General features: G+C 39.4%; 1 protein-coding gene across 1 annotated transcript in view; it reads left to right on the top strand.

Moving 5' to 3' along the window:
- Positions 1-12230: 12230 nt before the first annotated feature.
- Positions 12231-12714, top strand: part of MID1 (midline 1) — a 260084-nt gene continuing 259600 nt past the window's right edge. Inside the window, exon 1 of the mRNA XM_032986940.2 lies at positions 12231-12322. The gene's annotated coding sequence lies outside the window, so the exon portion shown is untranslated. The remainder of the gene's footprint in view (positions 12323-12714) is intronic.

The raw sequence follows: 12714 nt of genomic DNA, 5'->3' as shown, positions 1-12714 counted from the left end.
GGGTACATACTTCATACCACAGAAACCAGAAAGAAGGAAAAAAACAAAGAGAAGAATTCCTAACCAGCTCCAAAGCCTTCACTGGCCAAACTGAAGGGGAACAGAACACGAGCAGCTTTATTATCGGTTTACTAGCATCTTACTGTCACCCATATCTTAAAACCTTAGTATCATACATGCTGGAGCACCTTACTGTCTTGTTAGTGAGCTGACCTGTCATATCTTCAGGGGCTCAGGAAGGAAAAAAATCAGAAACAGTTTGTAAATATATGTACACGTACTGCAGGAACACATGGACCTCAGGGCACTGTGGATGATTATAGAGAGGTCACAGTTTACCACCTGAACAGTGTCCCCTGAGTTTTAACCGAGGAAGTACATCTCACTAGCTGTCATCATTACATGAGTAACTACAGAACAGTATATAACACTCTGCATGTTAGCACTACCATTTTCTGAAAGCAGAGTAAGTTCTGCCTTCTCCAAGACTTCCTGAAGGCATTGCCCAGGAATGAACCTTGAGCTTAAACAGTCCTTGAGCTTAACAGTCTGTTTCTTTCATACTTTGGGAGGAAATATAAGATGGGTTGAGCCAAGCAGCCATTTAATATGTACATAACCCTCTGTAAATAAGATGAACATTGGAAAACGTTTTCAGGTTATTCCAAACAACTTTGAAAAGAAGCCATCATACAGTCTGTTGCTCTAGTGAAGACTTTCCCCATTGCTGCTGTTACTGATACACTGTAGACAGCAAAAAATGCTCCCCCCCCCCCAATTTTTTCTTTCATAGATGTGTTTTTTTCAGTCTGTACATAATTTCTGGTATCTGTGCCATCTGAACCCCACAGAGGTGAAGCAAATGCCAGCAGTATCGCCTCTTTTCCAAACAATTTGGTAACCTGTCAGCAAACAGCTGGATTCACCTCAGCTACAAGCACTCCAGCCCTGAGTTAATAGGTGATGGGTTGTTCCTGATGCTGGAAAAGCAGCAGTATTTTGCAGATCTCTAAAAAGATAAGGGTAAGGAGCTGTCTTTTGGTTTTGTGACAGCAAGCAACTTAAGCCTACACACATATCCCCACCCACTTACTCAGATGAACAGCAGCTCCAGCTGATGATGTTCTACTGAGGTTGCTCAGGAGAAAGCAGTGCATTGGGGCAGCTAGATACTGCACATCTCTTTCACAACTGGTAACTGGGTGGGGGTATACTGGAAAAAGAGTTGAAGAGAAGGACATTGGTAATTCCTTCTTAGAAATGTGGGAGATGTTACAGACCTGGGAGTCCAGTGAGGTCCAGTGCAAAATTTTCTTGTGGTCTGGATGCAGACTGAAGCTTTTTTTTTTTTTTTTTTTTAAATCCTGATACAGGATCACATTTTCAAATGTTGCAGAGTGACTCTGCTGATGATTTTTACTGTTGAGAGATCTTCTGTGAATTTTGTTGGACATAGCCATTACATATAGTTGCTCAAATAAAGAAGTGGAAGGTGGTTGGGATGAGTGGATTTATCTGAACTGGAACTTCACTGGAGATAACCGTTAATATTGCAAACCTCGTGAAATAATTATAAATAGTAGCACTCAATAAACTTAAACAGCTAAAGCTTTGCCTCCTTGTCTACTTTAAAATACTGCGTTTTCAATATCACAGTATCATGAGACATTGCATTTGGGCCGTTGATTCACTGGGAAAGCACATCATTCCTTCATTATTGAATGACCTCAAATGATAGTGTTTCATATATAAATCTACCATTATAGGTACTGATCTAGCATGCTTCTGTGCAGCTTGTGACAGATGATGAGGTCATAACATCCTCTATTGATATTCTTCTTATTTCAGGCTTTCAGCATAGTAAAAACAAAGAATGAAGGCATCTTTTTTTTTACTTTTTTTAAAGTGCAAGTCACCTTCAAGTGCCTGCCTTCTGAATGGGAGGAGACAGGCTTCTTTTATTTGCATGTCTCTTAGTATTAAAGAAGCGCAAATTTTACCAATTTTCATTTTGTGGTATGTTAACTGAAGTATATTTAACTACTTCAGCAACATAATTAATTATTTTATGCAAAATTAAATCAGTATTTAAAAGTTTTAATGTAAATTCTGATGATTTATTTTGGAGTACCTGTTTCAAGTAATAAAATTTCCTGTTAGCTTTTTTAAAATCAGTTTGGTGCCAAAGCACGCAGAAAGCTTATATTCTGCCATAGAAAGCTAAAAGAAATAGGGCTGTTTTTCAGGGAATGAAAGTTCCCTTCACTTCTTGGCCTTGCTCACACAGATTTCTAGGCAATTTAAGTTATTCTGGCACCTTCAGGCTATAAAAAAACAAATACTCCTTTAAAACTCTTGCATTTTCCCCAACTTATGAGCTCCAAAAGTAAACAAAATTGTTTTTTTCTTCTGTAAATGCTGTCATTCTAACACTATTTTAAGCTCAAAACTCACTTGTTGAAAAGAAAATGGCATTACCTTCAGTTTTTAGAGACAGCTGGTAGTATTTCCAAATTCATGAAAATATGTGCTACAGCATTTTCCATAAGGGGTTGAACAATTTTGTCCACTTCTTCCTTCAATTACACTCTCAATATTACTAGGAGAGTAATGAGAGGTGTTTAAGCAATAGAGGGAAAAGGGAAGAAATAAAAGTAGATGTTGTTGCCAGAATAATGGAACCCCAAGGACAGTGACTACATTTTCCTACCTATAGATCAGTTTACCAGCTAAGAGTTTTCTTAATCGTTAGATTTAATTAAACTTCTTTTTCTGTATCTGCCATTAATTGAGCATTTATTTCCACCTCTTTGATTAACTTGGATTATGCCAACATGTTTGTGTAATCTGTAGGTTTTTTTAACTGAGAACTTTTTTTTTAATCATTCAAGCAGTTCTAATTCCTTTTAGAACTAATCAAATTGTGGAGCTGAATTACAATCACAGACCTGTTGGGTTTCCACTTCTTAGAGAAGAGTGCAATGTGGTTCAGGAGGGACTTGAAAGAAAAAGAAAAAGAAAAAGAAAAAGAAAAAGAAAAAGAAAAAGAAAAAGAAAAAGAAAAAGAAAAAGAAAAAGAAAAAACAGAAAGTGTAGCTTTTTGCTTTACTCTGCACAACTGAGTTAGAAGTGTCATAGCACTCCTATAAAGTTAAAAACTAAATAGAAAAAAAGCTAAAAAGTAAGATAAGCAGCCAGCTTCTATCCACCACCTATTTACAAATACTAATATACTTAGCCAAAGTAACCAAATAGTCAAACTTTCTTTATTGTCCATAATGGCATCTCCTGCTGGCTCCAGGGAACCTGGCAGTGGAGATCACTGGTTACAGGTTAGCTGATGATTTTGTTCTATTTCTCCCGTTGCATATGTTCCTCTTTCCTACTGTCTGGCTACTTGAAGTAGTTGCTAAAATGATGCCAAATTTTACAGAAAAATAATCATCTGAAGGTGGGAATCAGCTGACAAAATATCTGAGCCAGCAATCAATATTCATTTTACAGTCCCTGGAGAAAAATAGGCACTTACAGGGCATATTTCCTAAACCAGATACCTAAAATAACTTGGCTGAACTGAGCCCTAGAAGTGCTGATTTCTCTCCATCGAACACAGCAGCAGCCTATGGTGCTTAGCTCAGAAGTGGAGGCAGCCGTATTGTGGGTGTCTAGGATCTGGTAAGATGTTTCCTGTGTCAGGTATCTGATTTACAGAAGATGCTGCTACAGGCTAAGGTGGCATCCATGCATACAGACCTGATTGTTCTTCTGCTATTTGTAACACAAGTATCTGAGAGCTGACTTGGCAAGTGAGTTTAAGCTTAATTCCTCCATACCCCAGCATATTATACCAGGTGTTAAATACTGCTTGAGATCAAGGAGCTTGACAGGGCAATGGATTTCCTTTGCCTTGGGTTTGTGGCTGGCTGTGCAGATCCTACATGGAAGGGCCACAAGAACAGCAGTTGGAGCAAGGGAAAGCAGAATAATGATGGAGTGGCCTGGCATGACAGTCTCCTCTCTTTCTTTCCGGTGGATCTCCTGAAGCTGCCATTTAACAATATTTAAAAGCTACACCAGAAGAGTGTTTATGGGTAGACGTAACAAAATCCTTGGGAAGAAGGCTCCAGTTTTGGGAGGTTCAGATGTCACTCAGCAGCAAGCCTTGGGTAACAGGGGATAATGGAAGAATGGGGGGAGACATATTTCCTTTAGAATAGATAAATTTGCCTGTGTTATCTCCTGTCCGCTGGTCTTCAGCTAGAATCCTTCAGATACTGTTAAAATAATTTTCATACAATTAGGGAGGAGAACCATTTAAATATTTCTGATCACTCTGTATGATCTGAAATAAGTTAAATATGATTTCAGAAAGGTTATTTCAATATTTAGGGAATCTTAAAATTACTAAGACTTTGCAGGACTGGATCCTTCCCACTATTGCAAGCCAAATACTATAAGAGGATTTTTATATGTAAAGTCCTAAACAAAGCCTCAGAAGTATAGGCTGAAAGAAGTTATCCACTCCAGCCTCTTACATATCTGCTGTACTATTTTGAGTATATTATCTAATCTCCCTTTAAGTATTTCCTCTTCTGATATCTCAGGGGTTTCTCTTGGCAGACTGCTCCATTGATGAATAACTCTTACTTGGAGGTTTGTCCTCACATCTAATCTAAATTTGTTATGTTTTAGGTGAACATTCTCCATGGTCAACCATGATCAAGTCTCCCTCTTTCATCTTATTTCTCTCAAAAACTCCTTAAAAGTTCCATATTTTGTTTAAACTAGATGTCCTTTCCATCTTGTTCCTTATATCTTGCAGCTTTCTTAATGTTCTTCATTTTTGCTGCCTTCTCATCTTCACAGTGTGAAGGTCAAAGGACATCCTAAGTGAGGCCTCAGCTGTCATGTGAATATGTGATTTATTACCTCCCTACTCTTAAGTACAGTTCTTTGAATATGTGTTCTTTATATACCAGTAGTATTTCTGATTTTCATTTGTATAGACACAAAGTCTAAAAATGCATTTTAACTAGTTATTTTCCATAAGTTTTGGAACAAAAATAATTCATTGTGTACTGTGAGTAGTGACTGGGACAGACTGCTTTTTATTAAAAACATTTGGTTTTGCAATATATACACATTCCTCCTTATGTGCTGTAGAAGGATTTCCTTCCCCTCCCTGATCTGGGAATCCCATGACAAAAGTTGCTGTTGTCCAGTCCTTCAGCTTTTCTACGTAACAAGGGTCTGTAAAGAAAAACTACCACATTTTCGTTTAAATACTCAGAACTCCCAGAATGTAAAATTTTGCCTGGCCTTTAACGTCTTTCACTAAGTTTTGGTGTCTTTATGTACACAAGCTCAAAGAGTGTTTTTGCCTGAATATGGACTACATAAAACTAAGGATCAAACTAGTCCATATGTTCTCCCAACAAATAATGTTATTTCAGTCAAAATAATCTGCTCACTATCCATTTTAATCAATATTTTCTTAGTCATGTGACTTACTTTCACATGCTGTCTGACCAGCAGTTTTATCTCCTACTTTAAGGAACCTAATTGAAGTGTCTAAGCCAGGTGTGTAGTCATCCCTCTGTGATCAGGTAAGAGAGGTGCCCCTCTCTCAGGTCATCCACTTATCTAGGGTCTCAGAAACTGTAGTGTTTCTCTTCCAGAAACTGCAGCAGAGCTTACTGTGGCTGGGCTCCAATTTTCAGTACTTCACCACCCTTCTAGTCAGGTAAAGAGCATTCATTGGGGAAAAACGCAGTTGCCAAGCTGAGAGTCCTCCAGCAGTGCTAGGGAGAGAGTGTCAACAAGCCATGAATTTATGCTGCCCTCATGGCAAACTAGGGAAGATGCTGCCCTGCTCTGCCTTTCCTACTCACACCTGCTCTGGACTGCTTCTCTGGGCTCATTTAGGATTTTCCAATTCAAACATTTTCTTCCATCTTCTGCAGTATTACATGGGATGCAATATAAAAATTCAGCTAACAGTAACTCTTTCATTTACAGCATCATTCCTTCTCCTCCATGTAGCTCAAGATCACATTACTGATTTAACTAATCAGATAGTCATGTTAGTTCAAATACTAATGAAAATTTCTAATAGCCCCATCATTAGTATGCTTAATTTGGAAGGTGCTGCAGTTAAAGTAATCTTGAAAGGACTTTAAAACAAAGTTTCAAGCACAGCTGGTCAGCATTAAGCATCACAGTGCTTACAATCCCCAAAGTTGATGTTGACATGAAGGCAGTTTCTGCTGTCTGGAGTCCTATGGCATTAAGAACTAAGTGCTTTACAAATGTCCTTCTTAGGATAGTATTCTGAGTGTTTTTCCCCTGGACCCTAAGGAGTTTCCACAGTTCTGAAAGTCTATTTAATTGTCTGGTCTATTTTCCAAATGCCATTTTAATCCATCTCTAATCTTCATTAATAACAACATTATAATTACTTCATTAACTTTTCCAGATAAAGCATTTAAACTCTTCAGAAGCAAATGGCTTTTTGCTGGATCTTGTACAAATTGCTTCATCTAATACCACAACCTTGAGTTTTAAATGTATTTAATGAAAACACAAAGCTCTTGTTTAGTGTATGTTACTGAAACCTGAAGAACACGTGGTGCAAAGGCAGAGATAGTAACTTGCTGCATTACATAGCTTTTAATGATGCATTTTGAAACACTGATGAGGAAGAAAGCTCAATTCATTTCCCAAGGGTAAAAATAATACCCTTAAACATTAGCCTTTAACTTGTTTTGACATCTTTGTTCCTGTGTAAAGGTTAAGTAATATGGTCAAATTTTATAAGTAATGCTTTATTAACGAAGTAAGTTGCATTAAGGTTGTAAAATTGAACACCAGGTCAGGAAATAATAAAAAGTAAAGGTTGTATCATAAAGTTAACTGATCCGTACAGCTAGTGTTCCCCAGATAAGGTACATGCTCAGCTGCCTACAGTATGTGCAACTGTGAGTTACTGCTTCTGATTACCTTAACCTTTTAGTTTCTTCTTTCTTGAATATTTTCATTTATGGCCTGAATATCGAATGAATGTAAATTCTTACATTCATTTTTACTTTGCATTTATTGGGAGAGAATAACAGTGTATCAAAACCCTGTGCCTTCTTTTAGCTGAGCATATAAACTGCATGCTGTGTCTACATAGCTCTCGGTCTCAAGTTTGTTGCTAGTACACCTGCTAAGAGGGAAATCTTGTGGTTTTGCCTGACATGCTGATGTATATATAGTTACAGTCAGGGAATGGGTGGCTGAGAGACAACAACTTCAGCTGATTCTCAGGTGTGTCATTGCCACTTAGGTACTTCTAGTGCATTTCAAGGTGAAGACAAGTGACTTCAGTGGACCACAGTAGCAGGTAATGTAGCATGACAGTTTTTGACTTTTTCTTGAAATAAGATGGAAGCATTTACACAGGCTATTCTGCGGTATCTTCTGGAAGGCAAAAGCTGATAGCTGATGAGTAGTAAAGAGCCATTTTCAAAACTACTTCTCTGCTGCAAGTGTCTGAACTGGACAGTTAAGTTGCTCAGCATGAGCCTATATGTCAGGAATGCCAGGATTATTCCTAGCATTTCAGATCTGCTATATTTTATTGTGGTGGGTTGACGTCAGCCAGCAGCTAAGTACCGAGACAGCTGCTTACTCACTTTTTCACTTTTTGAGACAAGGGAAGAAAATAAGGAGAACAAAAGTGAGAAAACTCATGGGTCAAGACAAAGACAATTTAATAGTTGGGTGTGGAAGGAAGCACAGCAAATTAACATAGTCACCACCCTCCAAGGCAGACCAATGCCCAGCCACTCTCCAAATAATGGTCACCTTCGAAGCCAGCCCCCCTTCTTCTTAGTCTACCTTGTTTTTTATCGCAGAGCATGACATTATGTGGTATGAAAGAGCCCTTTGTCCAGTTTGGGTCAGCTGTCCCGGCAGTGTCCCCTCCCAGTTTCTTACCTACTCCCAGCCTCCTCACTGGAGTGAGGCAGAGTGGTAAAAAACAGTCTACTTTGCACACTGAGGTGGTGCAAGCTCTGTTCAGCAATAACCAAATGTTAGTATGCTATCAACACAGTTTTAGTCACAAAACCAAAGCACAGCACCATACTGGTTGCTATGAAGAAAGTGAACTCCATCCCAGCCAGACCCAGTCAACTAGGTTTCTCCAGCAGTCAGCTATTTTAATGTCAGTGCAGAAATAACACTTGTGGACTTGGAAATAGTAATATATTCAGGGTTTTAGGCTTTTAAGCTAACAGATCTTTTGACATGGAAAGAGAGATGCAATATGGCATTGCACATCTTTGAGGAGACTTTTATGTTAAACAAAGGCTGTTAGAACTGAATCTACCTTATTTGTAAGGTACTCGCTGCTGCCATTCTAGCCAAGCATGTTACTTGATTTGAGGTCTGGATAATGTAGCTGAGAACAAACAATGAACTATTGAATGAATGATCTTGTTGCACCCCACAAGAACAGAGGGTGCATTGTGGGATGCTCGGTGATGCACATCTCTGAGGGAAACTGAAGATATAAAGATGCAGATACCAAGATGAGATATGAAATCTTGTCCATATCAAAGTGGAAGGAAGTGTTGCCATTGCATGGAAAGAGTTAGAACTTCGAGAATGCATTAACAGCTTAATTCTGGAAACTGTAGGGCAACAGTTCTGTGCAATGAAACTTGAGAGATCTTTGTTGCTTTAAACTTACCTGGCTAAATTTAGCCAATTTATTTAGTTGCTCAAGTGTGGACAATTTTAGCCTACAAAGAACTGCAGAAGCGAACCTTGTTATAGATTAAGAATTCAATAAAAGAAGACTGAGTCTGCTGTGTTCCACCCTGAGTTTTTAATAGGGAAAAAAATTTCAAGGCAGATATTTAGACACTCATGGCAGGATTAGGGAGTAGCATTATTTGTTTAATGTATAGGAAATACATATTATGGAAATGTATGTATAAGAAGTGTATTTCTTGGTGTACTGCACTTATCTATTCCATTCAATCAAAATTCATCATGTAAATTTACACTAGGCTTCCATTTCTGGTACAGCAAAGTAAACAGTGACAAGACTGTGTATTTAAAAAATGGACAGAAATGGAAGAAGGAAAATCCATCAGCCTTTTAATAAGAGAAAATATTTCTTCTAAGCCATCCTTTCAGATGAAAATAATATGGCTAGCGAGGCATGCAACTGCAAGTACAGTGAAACACGGTAGTACCCTAATCAGTCGCTGAGGTTCTGCCTGGGACTCTGGATCTTGGCTCTGCTGGACAAAGGTCATTGGGCTTACAAATAGTTACTATCTAAATGACAGGAACTAAACTACCCTCAATAAACCGTTTGTATGAATTGTGCACAGGAAACAAGCTAATGACACACTGAATGAGAGTGTCTATTTAATGCTGAGCTTTTGCTGGAAACAACTTGGAGCAATGTAACAAAGAAAATAACTCAAGGTCATAAATGACATTCATTTCTAATGAATCTGTAAATTCCTAACATTAAAAATAATATATTTTAGAGGTCTGCTCAGAGCTTTTCCTATATACTCCAGCTCTGAATGCAGGCTTAAATCTACTAGACCTCTTCGTGGAAAACAGGCGAGAATGGTTACGGGATAATTAATGCTATCTTGGTATTACTTGCAGATAATGCATGTGTGATGGCAAATTAAATGGTGGTGATAAGTCTAGGTTACTCTCAGCTTCAAGAATTAACTAGATTGCTTCAGGATTATATAGTTCTGGGGTTTTTTAATAAAGAATTTCACAGACATAAAAAAGATCTGACTATGATGTCTATTACAATAATTAACTGCTATTAACACTTTAGCAGAGGCATGCAGTGAAAGTATAAATAAATTTCGTTGTGATTTATGTTTGAGTAAAAAATTATTATTTTGCTACTAGTGTTTTTTAAGTAAAAGGATTCTCTTTTACACAGATAGTATATGCAGGACTGAGAAACTTCTCATGCTTGTGCCAGCAATCTAATGAAAGCACAGTTTTGGGGTCAGCAACTGAAGCATGGCTGGCTATGTGACCCTAAATCCCATGACTGACTCACAATATGATGCTTGGGTCAAGGGATAGAGGTAAGGGGGGTATGTCAGGTATAGACTATGACTGCTAGTTGAGTTTTAGGCTTGAAACTACAGGAAATAAAGCACATGTATAGACATTGAAGAAGTGGTAGGAAAATCCTTAACTGAGGGAGTGGTTTTGGATAAATGGATGTGGTGTTTATTGCGGGCTCTCGGTTGGCTAACAGAAGTGCTAGCCTAAGGACAGAAAGTCAGCCATACTTGAAGTAACATCTATTTTAGCCTAATAGCCCTTTTAAAATTCCTTTGTTGTTGCAGTTCTGGGAATCTGATGGATTTTAATTGGCTTGATTCATGTGAAAATACTGATACTGTTGGGGAACTCGTCACAAGCTCAATGGTGGTAAGGGAGTACGTTGTTGTGTAGTCCAGTGCAAATGCTTTGTCACAGGAGCATGAACTTGGCAAGGCCAAGATACTCTTCTTATGCAGTGAAGCCACAAATGAGTTATGTGTCCCAAAAGAGTCCCATGAAGACCATTACACCAAGCCCCTGGCCACGTATTCCTGATTCCCTATATATTGTACAGAGAGACTATTTTAGATATATTTATTGAGTGTCTAACAAGTTTTATTGGTATTGTTTTTCATTTTTCTCAACTTCTAAGCCAGGCTCCTGCACTATCATGAGGTTGAATGTTTATGCCTCAGGGAAAGAGGAAAATTATAACTGAAGAAGTATTGAAACCATTAGGGATGGCCATTAAGAATAGCTTTTCTGCGGAGTGTATTATTTGATGATCTCTAAGTCGTATATTACATGGGGATAAGAAAAACTGCAGTGCACTGGACAAGGATAATTCCCAGCTTTTGGGTGGTACTCTGTTGTTTCTAACCCTCCCTAGGTCACCAGGAAGCCAAATTTGTGTCCCTTGTCTGTTTTGAGTTACAGGCAATACATCTGGGGGAAAGAATGAAAAAAATTATATGTGTTAGAGTTCACTGTACTTTTTTTTTTTTTTTTTTAAACATCAGCCTCTCATCATTTGATCAAATTTTAACTTTTCCCATTTTCACTCATTTTTTATTTTGGTTTCCTCCATCATTTGTTTTATTCCTTCCTTTTCTTTTTCCTTTCCTCATGCTTTTTGCTGTCCATCCCCCCCTGCATATTCACAGCTTGTAGAAGGGCCATAATTAGCAGGTCAAACTTGTCTGAATAGAATAAAGGGAAACATATTACATGATTTTCCCTGTAGTTAATTAATTGCCTGCTGAAGTTCAAGATGTGTAAGCTGTGTTTGCAGAAGAGGTTTAGTGAGTAGTGAGCAGGCAAGAGGATTAGAAAATATATGAAATACATGTGACACTGCTCTGATTGTTCTAGGTACTCCCCCATCTCTGTATTTCTCTGTTTAGACTGGGGTGTGTCTGTTTATATATCGCAGTCACACCTCTCTGACAAAGACAGATCTATCACCAGAAGCTTAACTATTACATTGTATAGAAAAGGAACTGGGAAAAAAGTAAACCAAGCTTTAAGTATACTGTTTATTTCTGTTGATATCAGTATTGCAATCCTCGTTTCCTAACCTTTTCACATAACATTTGATATATGGTAGTCTATATATGAAACCGCTGATAGGGTTGGAATTATTCTGATGCTATCAGAATGTGCATGCACATACTTTTGTCATCTTGTGTACTTTTCTTGGAGTAAAACGTAGGGTAAGGAGGGTGCTCTGTAAAAATGCCAAGCGTTTAATGCAACGCTAACATAGTATCGTTACAGCTTTAAGTCACGGAGTAGTTTCATAGGTGCCAAACTGCTGTGGGGAAAGCTTCTCCCCTCTCAAGGCGCTTCGCAGCGCGGTGCGAGCACCCTCGAGGCACTCAGCCCCATCTGGGATCCGGGGAGTTAAGGAAGTTAAGCTCGCTGCCAGTTAGCCTCTTTCACCAGGAATGCAAGTGGTGTTTACCTATATAAGGAAACCTGCTCGGCTCCCCCGAGCTCGGCAGGGCTGCGGGCTGCCGGCCAGAGGGGCGAGCGCACAGCCCGGCGGGCGAGGGGGCTGGCGAGGGGGCTGGCCGGAGCGCAGCGCAGCGCCCGCCCGGGGAGGGCTCGCTCGCTCCGTCCGTCCGTCCGTCGGTGGCTGTGTGCGGGGGTGGGGGGGGGAGTCCCACGCCTCTCCCTCAACTTCAGGCAAGAAGAAGATAAACCTGACGGGGGGGCAAAAATGGAGAAGCAGGTACGTGAGGCGGGTCCCGGCAGCTGGCGGTGGCCGCGTTAGGGCGCGGAGAGGCGCGGAGCGAGATTTGGGCTTAGAACTGTTTGTTGTGCCTTCCCTAAAATGGCTTGCGTGTTTTACAAGGGCTGCAAAGCAAAAGCGTGCTGCTTCTGTACAGCAGCATCTGTGTGAACAATAACTTATCTGGCGTTCCGTGGGCTTCTCATTCGGACGCACCTTCTTTTTCCGGGAGAGATTCTCAAACTTTCTGATCTCTGATGGAACACGGATGTGAGCTGAGACTGGAGATCGGGCTGAGATGCTTTGGTTAACTGGCTGAAGCTCCGCGAATGTACAGATCCTAGCGTGTCTGGGAAAAAGAAGTCTTTGATTTTATTTATTTATTTATTTAT

This window comes from Tyto alba, unplaced genomic scaffold (genome assembly GCF_018691265.1).
Source record: "Tyto alba isolate M040663 unplaced genomic scaffold, T.alba_DEE_v4.0 Super-Scaffold_14, whole genome shotgun sequence".
Lineage (NCBI taxonomy): Eukaryota > Metazoa > Chordata > Aves > Strigiformes > Tytonidae > Tyto > Tyto alba.
This window is presented reverse-complemented; position numbering and strand designations above follow the sequence as displayed.